Raw genomic sequence first — 24782 nt, forward strand, 5'->3', positions numbered from 1 at the left:
GATTAAGATGTGTATCTGCTGCAAGGAGGGAGCACCCAGGAACTCCACAGATATTTTACTATAAGCCAGTACCAGAAAAAACAAACATTTTTAACATTCAAGTAATTGACTTAATGCACATGAAATAGAATCTATATCAAAACCTCTTCTTCTAAACCAATATATACTGTTCACTATCTTAGAACACATTTATCAGATGTAAAGATCTGTACAGTACCAACAAGATAAGATCAGAAAAAGTACCACAAGGAAGAAATCAAAATTTTACTTTGAAAGAGCTATATTTCATAAAGAAAACACTTCTTAGTTTGCTTACTAACCAAGTTCACATTTTCCTCTTTTCATAAAAAAGCTGAACTGTGAACTGATTCTTTGAAATACAGGAGACATAAAGAGATTCAAGGTTCAGCACTCGTAACTGCAGGTGCAGAGCTGTAACTGAAAACGGAGTATGTGTATCAGGTGATACAATGATCACTGTATTGTTTTCCTAACAATCTATTTCATACCAACATTTGTTAAAAAAAATAGGAATGTGATATTTTAGAATCCCCTGAAAGAGTAGGCCATAACTCCCTCTTAATGATGAAAGAAACTGCTGTTAAAAGTGACCTCTTATGCAGGTGAAGCAGCAGACTATTGACTGTCCAGGTGGTCCTCATGATCCTCCCAGCTCAGGGGCTCAGGGAAAGGCCTGTGACTGACAGCACTGTTGAGAATGAAGAAATACAATTATTCTTCCATCGGTAAATATGAAAGCAGATTTGACAATGTGACAAGGCTTCTTAGACCCAAAAGTGCTATATACACATTTCATGTCCATGTCAAAATGTAGTAATTGATATTGAAAATCATTATAAGCCTAAAAATCAGTCTGTTTCATGCAAGTATAGGTTAACAACCTGCCAAAATGTCCCACTGTATTACTCAGATATTTACTGTCCTTCGCCAGTCTGGTGTTACAGTGTCCCAGACACGTATATATACAGTATATACAAACACACACGTTTAACTGCAGATACAATTATAATTCCCAGACTTCAAAATAAGTATTGACAGGTTTGCTGTGGATTGGGGTGTCAGCAGCAGGGAAGGAAAGTTGCTCAAGACCAGAGGACAACATCATCAATACAAAGCCTGCTGTTTAATTATTGTCTGTTTAATCTAAGCCTACTGTTTTAATACTTATCATGAATTAGCTCAAATCATTATCAGCTCAAATAACTGTGATAAAAACAAATTTGCCAGAGAAGCCTAACACAATTAAAGTAGTCGAAAATAATAAATACCAGTGATGGATTTCTGCTCGGACAACGTGGTCCCAAAATCATAGCTTTGATATTTACAACATGGTTTTATCTGACTGCATAAGGTAAGACTGGACTTGACAGGGTTAGTACAGTAGAAAGTCCAGGAGCATGTCAAATCACCTGTGAGCAAAACTCCCAGATAGTCCCAGATAAAAGAGTATGAGTTGAAATGAGCTGTCTGAGCCTTGTAGATTTTTAAAATATATATACTCTGTCTCGAGAGATCAGAGCGATTAAGAATTCCAACATATGTGTACATATGGCAACTAACTACTCTGCTCTACTCTATTACTTAAACTCTTTCATCATCCCATGCATGCACAACTTTGTCTTGGGCTTCACTATTTTTCAACTCTGTCAGTGCAATGGTAATAAGTAAACAGATCAATTAGTGGTTTGATAAGAGCTTTAAAGGCAATCTTAAAGTTTCCATAACAGAGACGTTCTAAAACCTCTTGTCTATTTTTTTATATATTGATAATAATTAGGGAGAACTGACTTAAGCAACCCGCCATTAAAATCTCCCCAAATTTGGGGGCATCTGGTGATATTAACTCAAGGTCTTGAATATAATGATAAAGTATTTCTGAGGTAGTTTTATAACTGGCATCAGAAGAAATATACAGAGTTACAAGAACCAATCCAAACTCCCATGGTACAGTAGGTAGGTCTTAAAGAAACAGACAGGAGTTCCAAATCTGGTGATTTAAAGGCGTGTCGGTTCACAATTCTGCCTTTAACTATCTTCTACTATCTGTATGTCTCTTGCTTAGTGCTTTACCTTCTTCTTTTTTTCTACTTCTCCCTTCTTCCATTGCCCTCTCTTTGTTTTGCTATGGTTCAGTTTAATACCAAGTCTTTGTTTTTCCTTTGTCTTACAACAAGTTCTCTACATTTTTTTCCAAATGGGAAATCACATACTCACCTCATACAGTCAGATGCAGTTTGTGTGCAGCTTGACTGAAGTTTCTACTCTCTGTCATCTCTGGGTTCGACTTATATGGCCTGCAGGTAAGAGTGCACCTGTGTCTTGTTCCACTACTGACATCATGGTGGTGCTCCATGTTGCAGTACCTCTGTTCTGCCATCTAAAAGTGGTCAAAGGTCTCAGTGAAATCCATGACACTCTTCCTAAAAAACCTCCAATTCAGTACTTTGCCTCTAGTGGCATCACAGAAATGATAAAAACAGACATTCATAGTTCATATTGTTATTCAAAGTGATGTGAAACTAACAATCAGAAGTTTACTTTCCACACATTCTACCAGTGAAGCAGATGGACAGAGTGATAGCTAGAGAATCCAGTTCATATCCAAACCCTGCTAGAGAAGGACAGTGGCACACATGATCATGACAGAGACAGGAAAACATAAGGGAAGAACTGTTATTTTAAAAAGGGCTTTACTTTGTGCAAAAGAATCAGGATTGCAAACCACATGGTGTGTGGTGGCAGAGCAGAGATACTCCTACCTGCATTGTGGCAGCTGTGTCTTCTAACAGGCTCAGTGTGCAGGATCTCTCTTTCCCAGAAGAAGGAGCCTTCAGGTCTGAAATAAACCACAATCCGAACGCTCTCCATTACAACTGGAGCGAGTCCTCCCATAGGAGTGTTACAGATACAAGGATTCCTAAAATCTCTCACCTTGCACGATCTTGGTGCAAATTATTCTACAAGAAGATCCAGGTCAAGCTATGCTCAAATTCCTGATATGGAAGAGTCTGGGTTTTCTTCATTTTGTGCCTTGTGTTTGCACGGTGGCTGTATCATTCTCTACAGGATGTCTAATGGACTGTTCCAATTTTAAAACTTCTGCATGAATGTCAAAGCCTGCTTCAGGTTTAGGCAATAGCTAACAACATTAAATTGTTTTTTGACAATAATGGCACTAGGGTAAAATTGCAATCACATTTTATTCCTTTGAAACATTTCACAGCTTTTAAATGGCATACTTTTTACTTTGATTTTACTGCATTTACTTGATTTATAGGTATAATTTAAAATTGTCTCATGATTCAGTGAGCACAGTAACACTGACTGAGTCTTACACCGCTAAAGTTATATATGTACATTATGAGGCAGCCACACTGGTCGGTCAACTTAACACACAGCTCAAGGCTGTTTTAGCAGTTAAACTGAAATTGATGGGTTTGCTCTAATAGTGGTCAGAAGAAACACCATACAGGATACAAACGAGAAAGTTTTATATACATGTATACACCTATACACACAACATTTGTCAAGTGTGAATTCTGTTGTCAAAAATGATACTTATAATACTTATGAGCTCTGCTCACATTCGTAGTCATAATAATGCTAAGAGTATTTATGAAGACATAAAATGATTCAGAGGGTAGAAGGTTTTCTTCTTTTTAATTTAAACAAAACGTGTCTCTCTCTAATCCTACAAGTTCCTTACTTTCCAGAACTTCAAGCACATCCTCTTTCATAAAGAACTGTGTGAACATTGTCATCTAGTGTTGGCTGCTCAACGTCTTAAGTCCAGCCGATAGGAATTGAATCGATATTCCTGTTATTGGCCAATAGAATCCTCTGTACATGAACAACTGTCCAATAGGAAATCCAGCCCCCCCCCCCCCCCCCGACAATAGAGCTTGTGTCTAGTACCAGAGCTTTTTTCCAATAAAAACACCTCACCCCTTCAGTCAGAAAGAATATTTGAAAAAATAACAATTCTGTAGCTTGATCACATATTAGGGAGGTTTGAGTCTACTCAGGACTGGTACAGAACCTGGAAATGTAGTACTTATCTATTATTAAAATCTGTTACTGCAAGTGGTTTGTAGAGTGAGAGAGACCTGTAGGTCATTGGAAGAGATTCTATATTTGGATAATATGTTTAACTGAGGTCCATAGAGTGTAGGGCTGTTAGAACTAGAACACTAGAACAGTCAAGCCACACTGTTTTGGGGGCTACACAAGATGATGTTATCGGACATAATGGGGTTTATTCTTTAATATGAAGTTATAAAGTAACTTGTCAGAATCATCACGAATGTGTTTAGGAAACTCCAGTGTGATTGAACCACACAGAATGATTAACTCCCTCTGGTTTTGACAGTAAGACACGACCTGCCAGCGATGAAACTCTGATTAACTAGGACCGACAGCTTTGTTCTGTTTTAAGAACATCACTGTCACAACTGTGTTTACTTGTGTGCTATCACCTGTTCCTGAATCAAAATCTTTAAGAGAAAATAGTTGACGTGTTAATATTAGATGTGCCTTAAGCAGATGTAAAACATTTATATTTCTAACTGCATCAACCGATTACATCTCCAGGGAAAACAAGAGTATCATGTGCCAGCCAGCGAATTTTGTTTTCTCAAACTGAAATATTTATATCTTTCACAGAGCTATGTAGTTTGAGTTACTCATAAAAAAACCTTAAAACTAAAGTATTGAAACCATCATACCCCGAGATAATCCCTGACCGGTATGGAGCACAACTCTGTCTGAATCGAACTCCCCCACTCTTCTTGCATGGTATAACTTGAATTGATGTAGAAGTATGTACCCCTGACGATATTTTTGTTTTGAATTGTTATATGTACTCTTGTTTGTATTGTAATGTTTGTTCTTTTGTTTAGCATAAATAATGTTTTTTAAAAAAATGTTGCTTCCTGGTGTGTGTTCAATTTTTAATTAATCTTTTTTTTTTGTTAAAATATGAAAATATCTTTTGCGGTGGACTTTTTAATTTTGATATTTGCACGTCGTTGCATGTACAGAGTGAAAGGGTCTGGGGAGAGACCTGTGTTTGAAGAGTTTATAAGAGGTGCAAAGGCGTATTTACAGACAACACGAAAGTTTATCTTTATTTACCTTGTTTAAGCTTTTTTTTCCCACGGAGTGTAACTGGATTACAGTGTGTATTTTTGTTCTTACGATAATAAAAAAAGGTTTCCAAAAAAAAAAACTCTTCCTGCATGGTCGCGTTTACATGACGTCATCGACACCAGCCTCACCTGCGCCAGCCGAGCCGAGTCCCACACTTGCGTAGTGGAGACGCCACCGGCACCAGGTGAGTTTATTATTGCTGGAATTGTTTGCTTTGTTTATTAGCTATCTGTGAATTTCTGCATACTTCACACCGTTCTTTTCTTGGTTAAGTTTTTGTATTACTTTAAGTAACAAACTAATTAAATGTGGTTTTTATTTTTATTGTAAATTTGAACAATAGGCAACATCTTACGAGTGACTTCCAGGGACCTGTAATGGTTTTCTCGTTCACACATGGTGTCGGTTTCTGAGATTGTGGTCACGACCCGTTCCACACGGGTAATTCAGCTAGGCAACTAAACACACATCTGCAAATAAAATATTTTACTGATATTCATCTCCTTTATACACAGTATATACACAAATATTTTGAGGTTTAAAGGAACAAGTAATAGGTTTATTCCATGCTGAAAAAAAGAAGAAAGAAACAGATAAATATTTAAAAAGTGTTAGTCATTCCTGGTTTTATTTTCACTCTTTTACCACAGTAGTCAATCAGTTGAACACAGGTAGAAGTTGTTGCTTTCAGCCTCAGAGCCTCTTCAGACTCCTGTTCTGTCTCAAGACGCCTGTTTCTCTGCAACCTGATGGCCTCCCGACACACAGACACAACTCCACAGCCAGAACCATTTTCTTGTTTTCCTTTCGAATGTGGAGTCGACACCTGCTTGTTCCTTATTTGTGTTCCCTGTGAGCAGCATTGTCTTGAGGTGACTGAAGACTGGGAATGTTCAGTGTAGTGTTCAGGTGAGAACACTTCCTGTCTCAGGGTGTGTATTTGGCCAGCGGGGAACACAAACCTTAAACCTGCAGCCCCTCCAATCAGCTCCATTACAGTGCTGCAACAAGCAAATTAATTCATAGTTAGCAGGATGGATTTAACAATTAAGAAGCTAAAAAAATTCAACATATCAAAGAGCCCAGCATTTACTGGAGACTGATATCCTGTAGCAGAGATCACCTCCTCTCAAATACTACAACTGAGAGCATTATTACATGTCAAAGTAGGAAATAGAAGAATGAAGAGCCAGAGACAATACAGGCAGAAACACTGAAGTGATTCAGAGGGAATAGGGAGTGAGATATGTAGAAATATATCATACAAAACAAAGTGATCTACAGATTTACTTACACCCCTGGAGAAATATGAACAATAATAGCACTGAATATGTCTTAAGGACTGTGCATAATGTCTTACTTAGAGTAAAGTTATGTCAAATAAATTCAGAAAACACAAGGGTCAAATATCTTCACTGCTCTCAGTATCCCTGTTAAGGCACATTCAGTAACAGAATTAATTCCCGGTCACTGAACAAATTCAAGTTCAGGAGATGGATGTTTCCAGACTCTCCACAGAGTTAAACTGGCAGACCTGACTGCTGTCTCTCCCCCTCAGAATCAGCTCCCAGAGTCTGAGCCGACTGGAGACAGTTATTCTACTGCTCTGCACTAGAACAGGAGCCAGTGGACAAGACCACCTCCAGACTCCAGCATGAAGGAACTCTGAGCCTCATCCTGACGCAGGTATTCATCTACAAACACAAGAGCTGACAGAGGGGCAAGAGGGGCTGAGAGCCGGAGAAGATCCCAGCAGGGCAATAAAAACACATTGACAATAATACAGAATCTACCCCTCTCTAAACTAGAGTATTGATTCAGTCAGCTCACACTGAGTGAGAATAGTGGCCTGGCAGAATTAAAGACAAACTGAAATCTAGAAATCTGTTCAAGACAGACGAGTAACAGACAGTCAAGGGATCAGAAACTGTAAAAGAACTGACAGCAGAAGCATGATTAACAGAAAAAAATCTTTAACGAAGTAAGAAAAGCATTAAAGAGAAATACAGGAAGCCCTCAGTTTAATAGAGTAACAGGAGGAAAAGATGTTTGTTTTTGCTGAATGTCCGTTAATTAAAGCATCATCTGTTTCATCCCCAAAACACTATTATATGAAAAACTGTACAACTATATAAATTATATAGATGCTCTCTGGATCTTTTGACTTCTTTTAAACAATTGAGATCAGTAGTCAAAGAAACTCATTCCTTTGTATTTTTATTTTAACAGAAAAGCTGTTGATGTCATGTGTCGCAAATGTACTGAATTAAATTTACTACAGCATACAAAACAATAACACCTATTGTTAGCAATTTGCCTATTGTTATCGCAGGGAAAGTCGAGTGTTGACAGTTTTACAGAGAGTTTCCCTTCAGCAGATTGTGTCTGTTAAACTGAGGGTTTACTGTAGTTCCATTCAGTCACACAGCCTGTAGGTATTATAAAACCTATACAGCACTGAGGACACCTGTAGAGTGAAATCTATTTTTACACCAAGCAGAAGTATTCAATGAGAGCAACCCAAAAGTATTTCATAGTTCTGGACTAAATGAATCGAAATCAAAGCTCTTGAACTTTTTTTGAACAGAATTAAGTTAAAAGTTGATCAAGATGACAATTCACTCCAAGCTTTCGAATTCACTCCAGTCTGGTTCCAGTCTGTCAAGCTGTGATAAATAAACACTTAACATAAATATACTTGAGCCCTAAAGAGCAAACCTTCTTGAATAGTGTGTGTAAAAGGCAGAGCTGGGGTGCAAGTAACACACTTCACACACAGAGCAGCAGACAGAGAAGGAGAGAGGCAGGACAGTGCAGAGAGAGGGCAGGCAGAGAGTCTAATTCCCCAGTCATTGTCCACTCCTGAAGCAGAGTGCAGACTGCTCTGCAGTGGGAGAGACAAACTAATGTAGCAACAGGAGACTAGTGGTGACAGAGATACAGGTAAAGCAGCGACAGATGATGGAACTCTAGACAATTACAGACTAGGAGAGAGGAGCTGTACATGTGGGACGTCAGTGCTGCAGCTGTAGTGAAGGAGTGTCAGTGTGATGTCAGGGTGTAGAGATCTAAACCAACTCACCCTGTCAATCCCAGAGCCAGATTCTGACTCTTCACAGTCTCAGTCCTCAGTGAGAGAGGAGCAGCAGCAGGAGGCAGTAGGGAGGGAGCTGAGGTGTTTATTCATCACATGTTGACAGACTGGAACAAGGCTGGCCTGAAATCTGTGACTTTGTTTAAAGCTGTAAAGCAGTGTCACAGTCTAGATCTCTTCATACTTTCCTTTACTTCTTCCTCTGCTACTAATGTTCTTGATCTTTTCAAATAAAGGCTGATAATTCACAGTGATCTCTGACCATCACAGGCATCCTGAGTGTCTTCAGCTCCTCTTCTGAGCTGGGATGTTGATCACATGTAGAAGAGTGAGGAGTGGGGTTAGTAGTGGGCTTAGGGAGTGGACATGCCATCAGCATCTGAACTCAGAGGAGGAGCTGAAGCCACTTAGGATTCCTGTGATGATCAGAAATCACTGTGAAATATCAGCCTTTATTTGAAAACATCAGGAACATTAGTGGCAAAGGAAGAAGTAAAGGAAAGTATGAAGAGATCTAGACTGTGACACTGCTGCAGCTGTAGTGAAGGAGTGTCAGTGTGATGTCAGGGTGTAGAGATCTAAACCAACTCACCCTGTCAATCCCAGAGCCAGATTCTTACTCTTCACAGTCTCAGTCTTCAGTGAGAGAGGAGCAGCAGGAGGCAGCAGGGAGGGAGCTGAAGGTGAAAGTGGAACCAGGCTGGAGGTGAAGTCAAAGCCTTTGTTTGAAAGCTGGTATGAAAGACAAATGCAGTCATTAAGTCGAGCTGTGTCAGAGTACATTTCACACTACAGTGAGTAAGAACGGTAGTAAAGGACTGAACAGTGAAGTAGTGGAGTGAGCTCCACTGTTTCAGAAGCCCGAGCTCACACGCTGTTGCTCTTAGCCGCCACCAGAGGGCAGCCTGCAGCCACAGACGGCAGAGCCAGGTACACGGTCTCTATACGCGTCTCTGCAGACAGCTGCTCCCACAGCCCGACAGCCCGCTCCTCTTGGTCAAGCCAGGGTACTAGTGAGTTGCCCAAGAGAGCTGACCAGGGCTGTGAAAGCAGCGCCCCGTCTGTCTGACACCATTCCCCGGTTCTTACCCGACTTGTTGCCGATACCAGAGCAGCAGGCAGTAAAACTCTCCCCTCACTGTCACTGGGGCCGGAGTGAGAGAGCTGGAGAGAAACGAGATGCAGAGAAAATACTGAAACTTACCTCTCGACTCGTACATGGTCCCGCCAGACTGAACGAAAATGTGATTTAGTGGACAAAACTGAAAAAAGAGTGATGTTTGTTAGTCTCGAATGACAAGTACATTTCAAGAGCAGTAAGAAGCAGCACGTTATATGAACGAATATTCACAGGATTGTGCAGACAACAGAAGCACAGCCCGGAGAAAATAAGAATAAGAAATAGTGTAGAAAATTATTGTAAAACAATGACCTATTACAGGCTTAAATGCACAGAGCAGTAAAGCTTGAAAATCGTTTGGACGAGTTACTTACCACTGTCTGTCTTGCCCGGCTCTCGCGCGTAAGGAGGATTATCAGGTGGGTCAGAATTTATAGGACCTGGAGCCCAAAGTAACCAATAAACAGGCGAGACGACATTATTTGCGGCTCTGCCCACCAAAATCGTTTATTAATATTCAATATATAGGCAGCGGTTTTACAATCAATCTAATTTGTAGTTCGTCCTCCCAGCGCATGAGGGCGGTGCAGCCCCACCCTCTACTGCCAACAGGCGTGGTTTGGGTCGAGACGTCATGGATTCTGATTGGCTGCGATTCTCATATTTAAATAAGCCCCGCCCCCCAGCATGGCTCCTTCCGGAAGTTCTGCCGAAATGGGGAGGTGGGGTTTGTGAATGGCGTTCTCCCGATTCTATTGCGTTTTTAGTCGTTTTTTGTCCTATTTTTAAATGATATTGTTATGACACATCACGGGATCGTTAAGTCGGATTCAAAACTGGACGTTCCTGACTTTCAGCTAGTGAGTATCGAGCGGTTCTGTGTTTGTGTTTGATTAGTAAAATGGCGGCGGTAACTCCTCATTTGCATTTATTACAATCAGTCGCTGTATTTTAATGAGCTGATTTGCATTTCTCTTGTTAATATGAACTAGAAAATGAGTTTTTGGCTAGAATTGTTTTTTATTTTTTTTTTAAGTTTTTATTGTTTGTTTTGAATAAAAACGCTCACTTTGCTTTAGTGTGGAAAAAGTGACTTTTTTGTAAGATGTTTGTTAACTCATATTTGCATTAAATTTGCATTTATTAAAATCGCGCTCTAATTACTTGTATTTTAATGAGGTATTTGTGTATGTGATAATGTGAAATAAAACAATCCTAGTGAAAATAATGTTATTTTCTCATGTTTACTGTGTGAATAGTTTTTTTTTCTACTGCTGGTTTTGTCAGTAAGATGTCGGCGTTAACGCTCTCGTGTGTATTTAAATTTGTATTAAAAGCGGTTGACCAGTCACTTGTATTTAGTAAGTTCTAAATGATTGTTTTAATGATTTCTGTTTTTCTTTTTCTTTTTTCAACTGGAATGAAAGCGTTTTCACACGAATGCTTTTTGGTTTCTAAAATGTGTTTACACTTGCACTGAACACAAATAAAATTTAAATTAAATTTACTTCTGGCTTATTTGTCTTTTTTTCGGATAATGTATTTTTAAAAACTTGGTTGCTGTCTTTCAGATTGTGTTACTTAAAAAATGTAAATATCTTAGGGAAATCGAAACAAAAAGAGTTGGTGTCTAAATTTTTAATTACTAATTAACATTTCAAATTATTCTAATTCATTATAATGAATAATTTGTTTATGTATTAAGTGAATTAAAGTTCATTAGTATTAAACAAATCTCACCGGGGGCTGGTCTTGGAGATGGGCTTCTGCGATTGGGTTAAACCTCATGTCAATCATATAAAGACAACCCTTAAGAACTGCGTCATTTTTAGGGGTGTGGTGATTTGATTGACAGGTCTTTCAACCAATCAGAATAGAGAAAATGGGGTTTTATTCCATAATTGAAGTGGTGCTTCAAATTGACCAATCACGTGAGAGCAAAAGTCTTGGAGGTGGGCTCTCATCCAGCCATTTTGATTGGCTGGTGTTACGTCATCATTTGGGTACACCCTCTCATGAATAATGCGACACTCCCCTTACTCATTTATGCGACACGCCCCCTCGTTAACCACGCCCCTCATGCATATGCATCGTGGGCGGTGCTCGTTCACCATTTTGTTTGGTTTTATGTTTGTGGTAGAAATAATGTTAAGAAGGAAAGAAGAAGAAAGTAAGACAGAAGTCAAAATTCTTTATTAAGTTTTGCAAGTATACAAATAAAAGAAAGTTGGCAACAATGAAATAAAAAAACAGAGTGAGTTACAGAATGACAAGTAACGGCGTCCGGGATGACGATTTCCTGTCCAGCGCCAGCAGTCTGGTCAGTGCGGGATGGGTTCTGTCCGGGCGGCAGGGACAGCAGCCAGGGGAGACCTGAAACACAAGACAAGCAGGTAAGAGCTCGGAGTTCAGCACTGAGCAGCAGCGCAGCGACAGTAATCAGACAGGAGTGAGGAGCTGTGCTGGCGGAGGGGCTCAGGGAATCACTCGGCAGTACAGCGCAGCTCGCTTTGCGAAACACTGGCTCGTCCTAATGTCGGGAAAATGAATTTGGAATAAAAAGGGCTCAAGACCTCCAGACCGTGTCCTTACTGTTACGGGAAATGCTCACCCGCTTTAATTTCGATTCAAATTTAGGAACCATATTAAGTTTTATTAATTTCAACGTTCAATCACTACACATCGCTCAGGAAGTTGACCAAGACGCGGTTTGTTCACATCTCGCTACAGCGCTGACAGAGACGCGGTCTGTTTGTCCGAGCTGGGTTGTGCTTTTTAAACTCTACTCTCCCCCGTATGTTGCTTTTATATTTTAACTCGTTCTAAGTTCGTCTTTGCTTTTTAAAAAGAACTTGGGGCTATAAGGAATCTGTATATGCCGGGGTCATGCAGAGCGAGGTTTGCTGTACAGTACGACCATCACATCTGTCTCGGGACAGTGCGGGGTACTGAGCACTAGATCAGTGAATGGGCTCTAGACTGTTGTACAGTTGAAACCCGAGTGCAGAACACTCCACTGAACAGGGTGTCACTACTAATCAGGTGCTTCCCATAACTAGATCTAGTTCTCCGTTTGCCCCTGACCACAGGTCCCTCAGTTCCACAGCAAATCATGTCAACCCCCTGCATTGTTAAATACAGCAAGACTCGTCCTAGATCTACACCCAGTACCCCAGCAATGAGCCACAACTTTACAGTTAAGTAATGGTTTATTCATGAACAGGAGACGACAAATAAACAGAATAAAACATCCAATTTATTTTTGGAATTGCATACATTTGATCATATTCAAGCACTGCCAGTTCACTCCTGTAATTTTAAGTGACAGTAAAGACTGGTAAATATGTGGGTGAAGCTGCCTTTGAGACAATAACTGCCTGCAGGCTGGACACAGTCAGCTCAATATTCTTAGCATCCTCATCTCTGCAGCTACCAAATTGTCTATTCTTGAGGTTTTGATTTTCTTCAGCCTGTAAAATGCTGCTCAGGAGGATTTAAATGTGGAGACTGGCCTGGCCAGTACAAGACTGTCCACTGTTTCCTCCTGCTGACCTCCTGACTGAGCTGTTCCTGCAGAAGACAGTGAGGTGTAGCTGACAAGTCCAGCAACACGTTCAGTGTTCTGGTTTTAAATCTTAGATGATTGAGAATATTAGTATTGATACAGAAACAAGTATATAAGATGGAGTTCTAGACAATTACAGAATATGCCTGAGCAATTGTACATGTCAGACTTCCACATTAATGCAGATAACTTCAGTGCTGCAGCTGTAGTGAAGGAGTGTCAGTGTGATGGCAGGGTGTGGGGATCTAAGCCAACTCACCCTGTAAATCAGATTCTCCTCAATTTGGAAATCTGAATCTCAGACCTCTGTGAGTGTGGATAAATACCAGGAATAGTGGTGAATTAATCCTCATCATGTCATATGGTCTGACTTATTGGGACATTCATTTTACCTGCATTTCAGAGTGTAAACCAGTAAATGAGCTCACTGTACTCAGTATCATCAATGAAGATGAGGTATCGCCTGTTCTTGAGATGCTTTTACTTTGCATCATGCTAAAGCAGTGACTTCAAGTTGGACTGATATCTAGAGACACACTTGATCAGTTTCTGTTTTCTCCTGATGAGCTCTTTGGTTGCACTGACTGGATGCTTTGGGTCATTGTCATGCTGCATGGTGCAGCACTGTCCAATAAGTATGGAAGCCTTTTCTGCTTCATCAGAGACCCTGTTTCTGTAAACTTCAGAAATGACTCTGCTGCTGCCATCATTAGCTACATCCTCAATGAAGATGAGTGACCCAGTCCGAGACATTCCTGCATCCCCAGGCCATGACATTACCTCCACCAGGCTTCAGCATGCGCTCAGAGTACAGAGATGACAGGTTCAAGTGTGGAGAAAGAAAGGAGCTGTAGATGCTCCAGTGAACAGCACCTCATGTGAGAGTCATGGCCTGGCCTGGGGAGATCATGAGGAGACACCTGTCTGTCTCCATCAGCACTAGTGTACTGGGTCACTGCAGCTCAAACCTGAAGGCTGTGGACTCAGAGCTGAGAGCTCCAGCAACACCTCAATGTCCTCTGTGCTCCCTCTGAGCTCAGATGCTGATCACATGTACAGCAGTAGGATTAGAGGTGGTGTTAGTTAGGGACCATACATGTCATCTACATCTCAGCTCAGAGGACACACATCAAATATTCAGGTGCTGTAGCTTTGAGTCAGTTTATAATGCAACCAAAGACGTCGTCAGGAGAATAACTGTAGAAACACCTTAACTTGTTGCGTCTAATGCCTAGATTTCAATGCTATTGACAGAAGGAAAAACAATTGAAGTATGATCACCTGAAGACTAAATAAGAACTTGGTGGCAATAGCAAAGCATCTCAGATGATTACAGAGGGCAGTGAGCTCAATGGGTCTCAGACCTCATGCAGTTATTATCTCAGAGGGATATACAAGCACATACTGTTCTACACTCTGAAATGTATTTAAAGTGAATGTGTCCCAGTAACTTCTAAATGGAAAGCTGAACATTTTTTATTCCAATATGATCAAATGTATGCAGAGAATTACCACAATAAAACCAGGATAATATTTCTGTTCTGATCACAAGAAAAAATTGCTTGACTGTAAAGTTGACTCATTGCAGTACTGACGGAGGACGCTGTACCTTTCCAATGAAAACATGCATTTTCAAGTGTCCCACAGTATCAATACACCTTGACAGGATTGGCTGACTGACAGGCCCAGTGACATGAATTAATGTGCTTTGTCCATATTCTGTGCTGTTAGAATTCTTCCACTGGACCATGAAAAAGATCTGAGTGTCTTTGGGTGGGAGTGCAGCTGAGGCTGTTGGTGAAAGGAGATTGTTCAGCTGTAGGAAAAACCTGCCTGTTTGAATGTGCTCAGAGTGGAGAGGAGTGTCAGTGTGGGAGCTGCAGAGGAACAAGTAGGGGAGAATTCCACACTGAGAAGAACATTTATTCTGGCTGTGGAGTTTCCTTCATGTGTGAGACAACAGCTACAATTGTCCTTAACACTGTCACTGTAGAGTCCTGATATCTGAATCATGTTTGCATACTAACTGCAGGATTCAGACTCACTCCACATCATCAGAAAACGTCCTTCCCCTGCGACAGTCGAGTTCACCCCAACACAAGTGCAGGAGAGCTGCTGTGTGGTTTGGATGCTGTCAGAAAGCAGGCAAGGGGCAGGAACCATCAACATTCATCACAGGAGAGTGTATAAACCAGAGAAACTAAACTGGTTTAGTTTAGAGTGCTGAGAATGGGGTTTATTAACTGTTTGGGAAGGATGTTGTGAGGTAATGGGTTGAGCACAGGTGTAGAAGTGATTGCTTTCAGTCTCAGAGCCTCTTCAGACTCCTGTTCTGTCTCAAGGTGTCCTGTTTCTCTACTACCTGATGGCCTCCCGACACACAGACAACTCCACAGCCAGAACCAGTTTCTTGTTTCCTTTCCAGAGTGGAGTCAACACCTGCTTGTTCCTTATTTGTGTTCCCTGTGAGCAGTGTTGCCTTGAGGTGAATAAAGAGCATGAGTGGGCAGTGTAGTGTCAGTGTGGGAGCCCATCCTGTCTCAGGGTATTGTAGTGTGAAGGTGGGACCTTGATACTGGAATCAGAGCTACTTGCAGCCTCTCCAGTCCACTGCAATACAGTGTAGCTGCACCCAGTGCTGTTGAATTGATAATTAGCAGGATCAGCAGTAATTAAGCAGCTGGTTGAGTCAGATTACTGCAGTGGAGTGCACTGGAAGGGCTGCAAACCGAGTAGCTCAGACTAAAACCTATTTTTAACCTCGGATAAAATTTAATTTGTTTAACTGTCCCTGTTCGGGGATTTTTGGTCTCTCGTGTCCGTGTTTGAAAACTCGCTGTTTAGCAGCAGACGAGCAGCTCCGGGATCCGCCGCCCCTATTGGCCGAGTCTGAATGAGAAGGCAGGTGCGGTCAGTCTGCAATTAGACTTCAATCCGCGGCTGTTTAGCGGTTCCGACGACCGAATAACTTCTCTGCCTTTAAATAGCGAGTTTGCAAACAAAGAAAGTTTCTCAAATTTACCGTTTAGCTGGAGCGGGATCCTGGGCGACGGGTGTCGGTTTTTCTCGGTCCGAGTGGAAAATATTACTTACTTTTGGTGGAACTGCCGGACGGGCTATAGGACTTGTGGCTTCGACTATGCACAGAAACATGGTATTAAAATTGTGCTTAATCTTTTTTTAAACTGCTTGTTGTATGTTTTTACCTGCAATAAAACGCTTTTCCTCGTTTGTAGTCCAGGCTTCTGCAGGATCCTGGCGCGGTTCTGGACTTTAAACGACGGCTGTCGGGTCTTTCTCGGCGTGGAGACCTGAGCGCAGACCCACCCGTGTACCGAGTGACCGGAGCTCCGCGGCGGATTCACAGGCGAGTCCGAGTCTCTTCTTCCTAGAGGCCGAGAGAGACCCGGTCAGGAAAGCGCAGCTTCAAGGCTCGTTTAGGACTGAAAATCAGTTTCTCAGGGGCTTCGTCTCTCTTACCGGTATCGACTCACTGTGCAGCTGCAGGTCCGGCTGGGTTTTCTTTCTCCGGAGCCGGTTTGCATGAAGACGCCCAGACCGCTCCGTTTAGCTTGAACTGGGGGAAACTGGTAACTCGAGTTACTGGTAACTGACCGCAGGAAACTGGAGCCCAGCCGCGTGAGACCCGGTGTGAAAACTGAAACTCCCGGTGTGAGGAGAGAGAGAGAGAAACCGCTTACCTTGCTCTCGAAATGCCGGCTGTCCTGTTATAAAGGTTAAAGCGAGAGAGTTAAAAACATTTAAAATGCATTTCTCGTAGGAAAAGTTGCTGCTTTTGTCAAAACTCGTAAGAAATTTAATGCATGTTTTTTTTTCCCCGGCAGCCGAGCAAAGCGCCTGTACCGGGAGAGCAGCGGGGTACCAGCCGCCTCTCTCCCAGCCAGCGAGCCGCCGGAGTCCCCCCACCTCCCTCTGGCTGGGACCCCAGCCTGCTCGGGCTTGGAGCACAGACCCGCCCCTATTTATAACGTGAACCCCCTGATGAGCGAGAAAAGGACGACAAAGGTAGCAAAATAAGAGACACCGGGGACCGAGATGGAAATGTGTGGATACCTGCTTAATAACACTGCTGTATAGTGTAATTGTTTTATGCTTTATATCCTTATTTGCTGCAATAAACTGCTGTGATTGTTAATTGGTTAATTGATTATTCTGGGGTCTGGGGTGTGGGAGGGTGGGGTACAGGGGTGTAGAGAACCGTGAATCGGGTTGAATTGAGCGTTACACTGGGCTGGCGTGGTTGGGGAGGCGGGAGCCGCTGGTCTGCGGCCTAGACTGCAGCCTCCAACCACGGCCTCGATTAGAGCCCCGCCGCCCGAGGGCACTCGCAGCCCGGTAGGTGAAGGATGACGCTCCGCGCTGCTGAGGGAACGCGTCCCGTCACCATGGTGACTGAGACAGGGGGTGTGGCTGGGCTTAAGGGCGGGGTTCAGTGTCCAATCAGCGTGTGGAAGAGGTGGGTGTAAGAACAGCCAATCAGAAGAGTGCAAGTTCAACTCGAAAGAAAAATATCAACCGAGCCAGGCGGGTCTCGAACCCGGGGCTCCAGGGTGGAGATGTAGAGTCGGGGTTTAGCAGAGTGAGCTATACTTCCTGCCAAATTTGGAGTAACTCCGCGGTCATACTTATCTGGCAATATTTCGGTATACGAAAAAAATCGAAAAAAATAAAAAGGTATCCCTCCTATTCTTGCAATTCTTAAAATACTATTCCTACTGTGTTTCGGGTTTTACAAAAGTTATTCTTTACGGGCTTGAACTGCACATTGGGGATGTGCCTGGGGATTTGAACCCAGCCTCTTATCGCCGCAACCCAGCACGCTACACGACGAGCCACACCGCAACGTAGAAATGTCAGCGCTGTCAAATAAAAAAGCTTAAAAACTGGAATTTACTCTCCGGCCGAGTGCAGGACCCCCTTCTGTACTAAAGACAGAGCAGAGAGCACAGCTGGACTGCAGGAGCCACTGCACAACTGCAGCTCAGATGAAGTGAATTGATGATGTTTGTGAAGATTGAGGAGAGTTGGAGCTGCGCTGAATCCTGCAGTGATCTGTAGCTGCTGTGATCCTGCACAGTGTTCAGAGGGGCTGTCAGTCCTGCCTGTTGCACAGGACTCTGCTTCACTGTGAAAGGTGTTGCAGTGAGACAGTGTGACTCCATCTGTTTGTATTGAGCAGCTCTGAGTTTGACAGTATGATGGAATTAGACTTGAATTAGAAATGTGGACAATTAGACTTCACCTTTCCACTGTTCTCCACGAGAATCTCCCCCCTCACAAGGCACAGAGCTCATATCAGAAGTTCCCCCGAAACTCTTCGATTTAATGACTAGCAGAGAGCTCTCTCATAACCACGAAGACCACAGTTTCCTTCACAGACACTGGAAATAAAACCCAGGAGCATGGAAGTGTTCACAACCTGATTTTAATTAAAGAACAAAAATAAGATAAAACCAAGTGACTAAAAGATTGCTCAGGAGTGTTTTATTATGTTAAAACAGTACATTAGTGTAGTGAATTATCAGAATGAAGGAGTGAAGGAACAGTCAGCTGATATCGGTGTCCATTCCTGAGGCTGGTCCAGATTCTCCAGAGGCCGTCCCTGAGAAAATACTCACAGCAGTGTAGGAGCAGCTCAGACAGAGGGATCAAAGAGCACAACACAGTTTACTACAACAGAGCTCATCTCCTTTCAACACAACAACTGACAACACTATTCCACATCACGATGGCAATAATAAGAATGAACAGAGAGACAATATAAACATAACACACAGCAAACTGAAGAGACCCAGCAGAGATTGACTAAGATCTGTACAGGTATATATATATAAAGAAACATATATTTAACAGATATTCAAAACATTGTCTCTGTCTATAAATATTCAATAATATTGCTGGAATTAATTTTAAATAAAGATTAAATCAGAATCTGTATTCTTTCTTTAACTATTCTAGTGCTGAGAAAAATCAATATTATAATGTAATAAGTAAATCAACAAACACAAATCAACACGTAATCTCTGTCTTCTAAATCTCTCATGGACACAGTATAGAGCTACAGAGGAGAGAGACTGGAGCTAAACCAGCTGGTTACTGGCTTAACTGGACCAAACAAATACTGCTGCTGATATAAAACATCTGGATTATCTACAGACACACACTGACCCCTCCAGGACTGGACACCTCTTACTTACTTTATTGTCCCAGAGGGGAAAGTGTTTTTGCAGACAGGTAAAAAACACAACACAATACACAGCACATTTAACACAACGAGCCCATTCATAAAATGTACGATGAGAATAAATATATAAAGTAAAATCTACCCTCAGCTCTCACAGCTTCTGTTAAAGACGAGCTCTTGTCCTGCCTACCTCCTTCCTCAGGGCTGTGGAGTGGACAGTGGACTGTCCAGCTGGTCCTCATGATCCTCACAGCTCAGGGACTCAGCCTTTGGAAAGATCTGAGCTTCAGTCTTGTTTCTCCAGTAACAGTTAGAAGACACGTTCTGACACACGAGGGTCTCACCATCATCGTCTTCTTCATCATCAAATTCATCTGCAGGAAGGTTCACGATCACTGAGGCTCAACGTGTCTGAAGCAGAAATAAAGTTTCCACAGCAACTCGTGTAACTTAGCGCCGTGATTTCACGTGTTCAGACGAACAAAATACGAGACAAACAACAAAAAATTACAGCTACAGTATAAAAGGACGCCTCAGATTTTTAACAAAGAAAGGCGACAACGATTAATTGTTACTTCTTGCTAAATAATAACTCCTTCCTGTTTCTTAGACGCAGCGAAACAACAACACATTTAAAATTCCCGCCCTTCTCCTGAATCTCGGAGTTTATTGGGCAACTGGACCGAGTCTTGTCTATAATTGGGAAAGCTTACTGTCAATCAGCAATAACTCACACTGACCAATCGCGACATCGCTGGGCTCAATCCAGTGATCTGATTGGCTGTGTATTCACTCATTCATAAACAAGCGAGTACTGACCCCAGTCACATGATCCGGGTGTTTAATACACAACAGACCTTCACTACTGCACTCTAAACGAGCCCTCCATAGACTCGTGTATCACCATCGCCGCCGGCGGACAGTTATCGGAATCGACACCCCCTGCTGTAGCCCGATCAATGGGCTTGATTTCAGAATCCTGTTAGAGCTAAAAATATTTAAAGATGTAGTAAATGCAGTTAATTTAGTATCCAGAGTAACCGCCGATATCGAAATATCCCATGTTAAAACGATCGTATAGCGAGTTGCAATAAGTTATGATTTAGAATTATACTCGTCAAAAGTTTTTTTTTACAAGACTCCGAATGATAACCCTGAAAAATAATCTAGGATACAAATTTTAATGTTAGAGGATTAAGCGAACAATCAGTTCAACATAGAAGAAAGAAAACACAACGTTCAGCTCACACCTGAAGAAGGCTCGACAGCCGAAACGTTGCGTTTTCTTTCTTCACTTTTCAGCAGAGAATAAACCTATTTCTCGTTCCTTTGCAGTTTATCCTTGCTGACGCGGTTACCCAACTGAACTATTTTAATCAGTTCAAATGTCGACATTTAAAGTTGCCATAACACTGTGAAAAGCGATGTCAGAAGGTGACATTTCTCAGTGTGGCCGCCAGGCGGAGACCTTGCTATAAGTGTCTATGGAGGCTGTTTATAATGAAGCCATTTTCAGTTTCCAGCTGTGCTCCACTGACCGTGATGTCATCTGTATCCAGTCCAGCTCCTGGCCCTGAGCCTCAGTGACACAACAGACACCAGCTCCAGGCCAAGAGCCTCAGACTGACACTCTCACCAGCTCTGAATGAGCCTCAGTGGGATGTTGTGCTGAAGGTGCCTGAACACTTGTCTCTCTCTCTGATCTTCCTGAACATGTCTTTTCATCAAGCTGACAGGTTCAGTGCAGTGTGCTGACTGAAATCATGTTCTCATCACAAATGTTTTACTTTAGTGTCAGTTTGTCAGTTTCTGTGTTCTTCTCTTTGTCTTCAGATCAGTTTTATTTCTTCCTCCATCACCTGCTGGTTCTGACTCATTGACTCAGTGGCTGGAAATGAACTTGTTTTCCTCAGCAGTTTACCTGCAGATCTTTCAGACACTATTCTGTTAACTGTGCTTCTCTGCCACAGTCCGGAACAGTTTGTCTGACTTATTTCACACAGTCCTGGAGAAATCTATCCCTGCCTGTCACATGTGTGTTTATTGATCTGTCTGGATCAGAGATCTGTCACTTTCCAGCTATGATTTTAAATCCCTGATGTTTTACAGATCAGGGGTAAAAGCTGGAGGTCTGCGGCCTTTCTTACACTCACTTTCATCCTACAGTTTGCTAAAGGATGTATTGATCCTTTTGTATTTGATCCTGTATTGATTATTGTGTCTAAACCCCTCTGTACATCTGTCAAACACCCTATGTCTCATTTCAGCTGTAACAGGATACAACTCCTGTCTGAAAACACGCAGTAAGATCATTGTGTAACGAATCCCTTGTCTGTCTTTGCCTCCTTGAGTCCCTGCAGATCTCCCTCTGTGAGAATATGACAATATTCCTCCCACAGTCCCTGTCTGTCAGGCTGCCCTGAGACAGGACTAACCACAGTGTGGCGCCACTGCAGGCTTGCAGAACAGGACTCAGACTCTCCAGTGTCAAGAGCTGCACCTGTGGACACTGATTGTCTGATGGGCTGATTGGACTGGGAGGATTTTCACATGGGATTGAGCTGTATAAAAGCTGTGTCAGAGGCACAGGAATGAATAGCAGTGAGATTTGGATAGATAGGTCATGGTTAGAACCATGGGGGTCTTATGCTCTTTAGTGAAAGCCTTTTGGTGTTGTTTGTGTTTCTCTTGTTTAAGCTTGTAAATGTCTCTTATTGTCTTTTTGGTTTCACAGGCTTTCTGGAGCCATGATCTTCCCTTTGTGATGGTGGCAGTGGGACAGTACCTCTAGTGGTCATGTGAAGTGCTGCAGCCTGGAGCCCTGTGACTGGACAGCTGACCCACAGGGGCTCAGGAGAGGGAGTCGAGCCAGCAGTGTGCTGGAGCTCAGCCTGTCGGTGAGTGTGGGGCTGTGGCCCAGTCTCCCTGCTACTGATGGGACTGGTCTGGGGGTCTCTCTAAACCAGGAGCCTAGCTGGTGTGGCAGCTGCTGGTGCTCTGGACGGGACTGGCTCCAGCCTGAAGGACCCTGAGCTCAGGTCCTGCCAAGAGCAGGAGGGGCTGTACTGTCCCAAGTCAGGATCAGCAGGAAAGAGGAAGGAGTCTGCTGTGAGCCCAGGGTCTCCAGTGCAGTGGGGAACTTTGAGCCCAGTGTCTAGAAGCGGTGTGGGAGTATCTCTGTGTCCCAGAGAGGAGGGTGCCCCAGAGGCCCAGTGGGGTCCTGCCCAGTGCCCCTGGAGAAGGAGAGGACCGTACCTGCAGAGGCCAGAGCTGCCAGCCCAGCAGAGGGTGTCCCAGAGGCTTCTCCTGGCCAAGCAGAGGGGGCTCAGCCTCCCCAGGGAAGAGCTGCTGCCAGGGACTCTAGCTGGGGGAGGAAATGTTGACCTTCCTGCTGCTTCTCCACTAGTCCCCAGGGCAGCTGTCCTGGCTGGAGCTGTTTCATGACCAACGCCTGCTACTTCAGTGCAGACAGAACTCCTACAGTTGGCAGGTTGAGTACAGAATCAATAATTGGAATGCACTGCTAATCAATATGGTGAACGAATGTAATTCAATACTGTATGACAGTGGTTGCCTACAGCCCTCAGGTCTGGTAGTAGGAGTGTCTTAGTGCTGGAGCAGAGAGATCTGTGAACCCCCTCCCTCTGCCAGTGGGGAGAGGAGCTGATCCTCTCTTCTCCCAGCCTGAACCCCTGGAGAGCAGGAGCAGAAGAGTCCAGCTCCTGTCTTCCCTGATCCCTGGAAAGGAGAAACAAAGCAGGACCAGAAACTCAAGGGATGTGGCTTCTCACACAGGGAAACTGCTTTCATTATTGCAATAAAAGCTTTTCTTTAGTAATGGGAGTAAACATTTCCCTGCAGGGACTGACATCTGCCCCCTGGCTGCAGGAGGTCTCCCCTAGGAAGAGTCTCTCATGCAGTGTCCTGAGTGGAGTCCCAGAGGAAGGAGCTGGAGGACTGGAGCTGTGTCTACTGTCTCAACCTCCAAGAAACACCCCAGCAGAGTAATCACCCCTGAATCCCAACGAGTCTCCCCTCTGCTTCCTGCAGAGCTACGATCCACAGGAGAACTGAGTCTCCTCTCTTTCTTGGAACTTGAAAATACAGTTCAGTAAATAAAGAGCTAAAAATGAAACCTGAGTTCACTTATTCCCACACTTCTGGCCTTGTGTGTGACGTCAGCTGGTGCTCTGTTGGCACTGTGACTCTTCCTTCACCCAGATAAACCAATAAAACTGCCACCATAGCTTGCAGGAATAGGGCAGCAGTTCAGCTGAGAGGGTGGGTCACCAGCCCCTGTGGGAGGAAAGGGCATCACTCAGGGAGGTAAGGCCCGACCACAGAGAGAGGAGCTGGGGGGTAAGAGAGGAAGGAAGGGCTTCATCAGGACCCTCTCTGGGGGGGGGGCTGCAGGTGTTGGGGTAGTGAGGACAGGTGGAGCTCTGAGCTTTAGACAGTGGTCAGCACAGCAACATGCGACCGGCCAGAGGGGCGTTTGGTCAGGTGACCTGCATGTGAAGCCAGAATGAACTCTGCAGGCAACAGGCTCCCCCAGCGAGAGGAGGGGAGACTGCTAACTGCTCCCCCAGGCCTGAGCTCAGGGCCTGACCCTCTGAAGGCAGACCCCAGAGCAGGACCTTGCTGTCTTCTAGCTCGGAGCCTCCTTCCTCAGAGGCACACATGGATCTGGAGAGACCACGGGACTATTGACCTCTGACCCCTGGCAGACTCGGGCCTCACTGCAGCAGAACATGGCCTGTGTGGCGACTGGGGGTCCGAGCTGCAGCCTCTATCCTCCGACTGTGAGCTGTGAAACCGGCGAAGTAACAGGCGAGATATTTAAAGAGCGACTCGCAGAATTCAACTCAATGCAATTTATTTTTAAATAGCACCTTTCACAACAAGGTTGCCCCAAGGCACTTAACAAAGGAAGTGACCATACAGCTTGTGAATACAGAACAGAAAAGATCAGAAGGCAACGGAGGAGAGGAACCACAAACTCCTCAGTAAAGAGAAAAGAAACCTCTAGGGGTCCAATGTCAACTGTCTGCCCAACCCCTTTGGGAATGCTAACATTATATAATTAAATAAATGAATAAGGGTACTAGTCCATCAATCATATCTTCTGTATGTCAGTAATCCATGCAGATCTCTGTAGACCAGCAAAATCCTCCTAAACGATAGCTGTATCCACGATGTCCCTCTTGGATCCACGGCAGTGATGCAGCATCCAACTAAGTTGGTGCCCAGTCCATCACCTGCTGTATACAAGAGCATGTATTAATTTCTCTGTGTCTTGAGTGGAGAGAAACTACCTTAGTTTCACAATATTTCTTAACTGCAGGAAGCATGTTTTCGATACTGTTTTAACATGAGAATTAAATGAGAGTCTTTAATATAACGCCTAGGTTACGTGCCGAGTCTTTGAGGCAAATTTTTAATCCTCTGAGTGAAGTGCTGAAGTTATAGTAGTCCTATCAGTATTGTTGCCTCCAACAGAACAGAACTGCAGAATTCCCACAACACCTGGAATTACAGCGGAGAACTTCCAACGGTTATTCTCACAGGCTTTTTATTCACCAACAAGAGGATACACACATAAAGCCTAAACACGACACAACAATTGTCC

At 43.3% G+C, this 24782-nt stretch overlaps 3 long non-coding RNA genes across 4 annotated transcripts; all 3 read right to left on the bottom strand.

Annotated features, from left to right (window-relative positions):
* Nucleotides 1–76: 76 nt before the first annotated feature.
* Nucleotides 77–5251, bottom strand: LOC138224793 (uncharacterized). The gene is made up of 4 exons (XR_011183235.1): nt 5155–5251; nt 2781–2857; nt 2236–2398; nt 77–709 (listed from the first exon to the last, which is right to left on the bottom strand). It is a non-coding gene; the product is annotated as an uncharacterized lncRNA (long non-coding RNA).
* Nucleotides 5252–6096: 845 nt separating this feature from the next.
* LOC138224871 (uncharacterized) lies at nt 6097–9827 on the bottom strand. Its single transcript, XR_011183328.1, has 4 exons — nt 9758–9827; nt 9468–9525; nt 8856–8995; nt 6097–6170 (listed from the first exon to the last, which is right to left on the bottom strand). It is a non-coding gene; the product is annotated as an uncharacterized lncRNA (long non-coding RNA).
* Nucleotides 9828–18432: 8605 nt separating this feature from the next.
* On the bottom strand, nt 18433–19841 carry LOC138224734 (uncharacterized). 2 transcript variants are annotated; one of them, XR_011183159.1, is made up of 3 exons: nt 19498–19841; nt 19344–19420; nt 18433–18571 (listed from the first exon to the last, which is right to left on the bottom strand). It is a non-coding gene; the product is annotated as an uncharacterized lncRNA (long non-coding RNA). The 2 variants fall into 2 exon arrangements; XR_011183160.1 differs by having other exon boundaries at nt 19296–19420.
* Nucleotides 19842–24782: the final 4941 nt, after the last annotated feature.

This window comes from Lepisosteus oculatus, chromosome 23 (genome assembly GCF_040954835.1).
Source record: "Lepisosteus oculatus isolate fLepOcu1 chromosome 23, fLepOcu1.hap2, whole genome shotgun sequence".
Taxonomy (NCBI): Eukaryota; Metazoa; Chordata; class Actinopteri; order Semionotiformes; family Lepisosteidae; genus Lepisosteus; species Lepisosteus oculatus.